Consider the following 5097-nt stretch of genomic DNA (forward strand, 5'->3'; position numbering starts at 1 on the left):
GAAATATATCGTCTTCAGGGCTTTTTGATTAAGGAAAAAAAGGGGGATTCGGCATTGTGTGTTGGTTTTTTCAGTTTAGCTTTTAAATGTCTCAAGTTTTGTGAATATATCTGATCATGAAAAGGTTCAATTGAAATGTTTGTTTTTATTTTGAATTTGCTCATAGTTGAAACACTATTGAAATTTGAGAACTGATGTATTTTTGTCCGAAATTGAGAAAAGTTTGTGATAAAAAATATGAGAGTAAAAATTAAATGTGTGTTGACAAATTTATTTTCTTTGTGTGTGACTTAATTATTAAGGTTAAAAATGTTCTAGAGCGTATATTTGATCACGAAAATTACTCACTGTGAATAAGGGATGTTGGGGGCGTAGTGATAGCATATTGTATAACCACTTTACTGATCATCAGCCAAATAAGTTGAACATAAAGGGAAGTCTATCTGGTTAAAACCCATTCATTGCGAAGTTAAAACTAAGGACTTAAATCGTTTTTTTTTTTTGGGATCTAGCACTACATAATCTTAACTTTACATCTTAAACTTTACGAAATTGGACGAAAACCAGCTCTCCACTGGCCCGTCATTTAGGGGGGGGCCGTTGCCCCCCCCCCCGGCTTTTGAAAATGCACTAAAAATGGTATATATATATATATATACAAATATATATATATGCGTACCTTTAGTACATGCTCTTTGCCCCCCCCCCCCGGAAAAAGTTGAAATGACGGCTCTGGCTCTCCACCAGTGGCAAAACTGGTTAACACATTTGGAAAAGATCTCTCAGAAGATCTACGAAACACCACAGCTACTCTCTTCTGCGGCACTTCTACAGGGACGATTTGACCTTTCGTTCCTCATCCACATCGTCGGCCACTGTTTGATGCGGTCCACGGTCTCGCACATCCAGGTATCAAACAAACAGTTCAGTTAATTAAGCAACGATTTGTTTGGCCTGGCTTTTAGCGCGACTGTCGCCTATGGGCACAAACCTGTGTCTAGTGCCAAAAATCTAAAGTTCAGCGACATGTATCCAATTCATTGGCAGGCTTTGATTTGCCAAATGAACGTTTCCAACACATTCACGTAGACATAGTAGGACCTTTGCCACCTTCAAATGGTTTCCCATACCTACTGACGATCATCGATCGATTCACAAGAAGGCCTGAGGTCATCCCCAGAAAAGACATCCAAACAGAAACAGTGGCCAGAGAATTGTTTGCGAACTGGATAGATCGTTTTATGTCCAGCTCGAATTACTACGGATCGTGGTCGGCAATTCGAATCAGCACTTTTCAAAAGTTTGGTTCACCTGTTGGGCTGCCAACATCTTAATCATGCCATTTGCTTGAGCATGGTACGGCGTGGTTTTGGATTGGATTTTTGATTTTTTTTGGCGCAAGGACCATCTAGGTCAAGCTGCGCCAGAACAAATGTCCATATAAAATCAATACAAGAATTGTTCTTTTCATGTCAAAAGGTAAAAGTATGCATAAAACGTGAAGCAATGACATGAATTGTAAAACTATAATTTGTTATAAAAACCAATGGCTTTGATGAATTTAAAAATGCGAGATGCATCGCAATGGTCAGATAAAATGTCACGAAGTGAAAGATGATTCTGACCAAAAGCGGTTGTAAAATGATGACGATGATGTGAACAAGTAAAAGCATGGGCAATGGTCAATGGACTTTGACAATGAGGGCACTGCGGTTGACTCTCTCGTAGTAAAAGATATGATTGTGTGATGCGACTGTGTCGTATGCGTAACCGGGCAAGCAGAACTTCCTCCTTTCGGTTAGTTCTGCAGCTCGAACGCAAGCAGCCAAGTGTGGGCTTGATGGAAAATAATTTGTTATTTATCTGATTGTTCCAATGATCCTGCCAGCGGCGATGCATCACTTCTCGGAGGATTGAGAAGTGGTCACTGGCAGGAACCAAAAGGCTACTATCGATGTTACTTGTTGTTCGAGCTGCGTTGTCTGCTTTTTCGTTGCCCGGTATTCCTACATGACCTGGTACCCAGTAAAATTTTACTGTGGTACCATGATGAATGAGGTAATGTAGTTCATGAAAAATGGAATGGATGAGTGTGAAACGTACAGGAACTCAGTGCTTCTGAGAGAGTCGCTATAGATGATGCATCGTCGGTGGCGTTTGCGTCGTATATGACGTAGAGCCTGAAGGATTGCGTACAGTTCTGCCGAGTAAATAGAAAATATGTCGGGAAGTTTGAAAGATGTCTCCTCACAGCAGATGTAGGCACAACCGACATGCCCAGGGCTCTTGGAGCCATCGGTATATATGGGAAAGTACCTATTGTACCTACCCTGTGCCTGAAGAATATCTGTCGATATATGACATCTGCTGTGGTGGCTCTAGGGTATAATGATAACGAAAGAGAGACATCTGGCAGAGACTGCTCCCATGGTGCCAGTTGCCAAGCAACTGGGGCCACACGACTGATGTCTAATTCTAGTTCTTCCACAAGTGCCCTCATACGAAGACCGTAAGATGGAACACATGAACCCGAGAGATGTGAGCTTTTGAATGAGTTCGGCTTGTTTGGGAGTGTTCGTTCAGGAGACATTCTCGTCGAAACTGAGAGCCTTCACTGATTTCAGAGTTCCAACTGCGCCATAGAGAGCTTTATCTATGAAGAATGGCGATACTTTTGACAGCTGTTTATCGGTATCAGAACTATGCAAAAAGAAGAATGAGACAGTAGATAGATTTGAAGAAGCGGTTTCTGTGGCAGTTCTTTGACGTTTTGGTGCATTTTTTGTTTTTCCCATATTTGAATGGGTATTGTTCCACTCTCACCCACCATGCCCACCATGGAGCCCTACGAGGGGACGCGCACACGTAACCGGTGAAGGTTAGTAGCAACGTCAGGTTAGGTGAGAGCTCTACACCACCGAAACAGGCGAGCAGACGCGTTCAAGATCCAAGATCGTCGTGAAGCAACCTCAACGACGTCCGGCCCCTCTACCTACCCAGTAGTGTAACCCCTTCAGCCACCGAGGCGACCACAGCCGATTGACCTGGACGGGGCTAATCCAAGCCTCCCGTTTCGGCTGAATCCGAGGCCAAAGCTAGCGCATCAGGCTAACCAGGATCCCCATCTCCAGCCTTACGGGTCTCCACGCACGGCAAACACGCAGGTAGACAGCGTCCCGGATGGAGCATACGCTAGAAGCAATGCCCCATCCGGGAGGACCCCTCCCCGCCTGAGCGGGGCCCACAATGGGTTGGACACAAAAGACAAAAACATGTACAGGACAAAACGAGACGCGAAGACATGTACTGCAAGATGTGTAGAAATAAACATGTAATTTGGGCTATTGAAGGTGAAGTATAAGAGCACAAAAAGCGATGACAATGACGTGTGATAGATTTGGCGTTACCCAGGGTGCACCACGAGGAGGCCTATCACATTACACCCCCCACATTTGGGGGCTCGCCCTTTCAAGCCAACCATCCCCTAGATAAATGACGAGTGTAGAGACATTTCCTAAAAGCGACGAGAAGCTGTCCAACGCGAGTGTGATACTGTGTGTGTGCATCTGGATTATTTAGCAGACTTTTTGTTTTCATCAGACGGGGTGAGTTTTTTTTTCTCATAATGGAGATTTCTCTCGGAGAAATTCCATCTATTGCTCAAACTCTAAAATTTGCGAAATCATCAACCATAAAGCTCTTAAATGACATCATTTTTGCAGAACCCTTCGATCGAAGCAGCAGAAAAAAGCTTTCAAGGGATTTCCTTGGAATGTTGATGTTCTCGAAAGAAAAAAAATAGTCCTAGAACCATTTAATTCGTCCCAGTTAATTTCAGTCGGAAATGTCCTGCATTTGGAAATTCCCGAAACAAAGGAACAGATTTGCGACGAAATTTTTAATTTTTTGTCGAATGTGCAAGACTTTCACAATTGTAATAGTAATAATAATTCTTCAGAGGATGACAGTGATGATGATGATGACGCCAAAACCTCCATATCGCAGGCTTCAGTTCATGGAAAGAAAAAAGAACACCCCACCACATATCCACCCTCACACTAAGCAGAACAGAGACTCGTTCACCCCACGGAATCCCCTGCATGTAAACAAAAATGCTGTAGTGACGACGATTCCGAACCCTCCCTTCGAAAACCATCGTAGCTGTCAAGACGGAAGTTATTGGCTGGTTTTGAACGACTTGAAAGAGACGATGAGGTCTTTCTCGGGGAAAGATACTTATGGTGTGAATGCTTTCATCGGGGACGTGGAGGAGAATTTTTCGCTTTTTCCCTCCCTAACTGAACAACAAAAAATCATGCTCGTAAGCCCCGCGAAAATGTTCGTGCAATCCCAAAGAGAGCTAACCACTTGGAAAGCATTAAAGGGAGCACTATTTGAGGAATTTAGCATGAAGATAAACAGTGCCGAATTGCATAGACGACTTCAGCAACGGAAAATGCGTCCGTCGGAAACCCTTTCCGAATATTTTATAGCTATTCGAGAATTAGCTAGCCATGGCAATGGTATTATCGATGATTCGTCAATTATAGACTATTGTATAAACGGTATTTCTGATTTACCAGCAAATAAATTTCTACTGTATGGGTGCCAGACGATTGCCGAATTCAAAACAAAATTAATGTATGAAAAAGTCTTTAATGAATCAAGCCGTAGCCGATCCTCAACTGGATTCCCATCATCCAACTAATACTCTTGACGCAAACAGTTGGTTCCACAAGCGTGACCCGAAATTAAGCAGTCAAAAGTCAAACCCGAATTTCGAAAACTTTCATACACCTAGGCAATCGAAGCAGATCACGTGTTTTAATTGCAATGGAAATGGTCATATTTCTAGACTATGTCCAGAGAAACATCGAGGACCAAAGTGTATTTCTTGTTCCGAATTTGGTCATAAATCTGACGCGTGTCCACAAACCATCCAAAAATCCGTGCATGACGCCACTGATGTAAATAATATCTACCAAGCTGCTTCTCTAGATAAAATGTGTAAAGATGTTCGAATCATGGGTGCTAAAGTTAAATGCCTGGTTGATACAGGAAGCCAAATGACTCTTATGAAAGAAAATGCATGGATCC

The sequence above is a fragment of the Pholcus phalangioides genome, unplaced genomic scaffold (genome assembly GCF_987345545.1).
Source record: "Pholcus phalangioides strain wild (caught in Gottingen) unplaced genomic scaffold, Ppha-v1.0 ptg000028l_1, whole genome shotgun sequence".
NCBI classification, from domain to species: Eukaryota; Metazoa; Arthropoda; class Arachnida; order Araneae; family Pholcidae; genus Pholcus; species Pholcus phalangioides.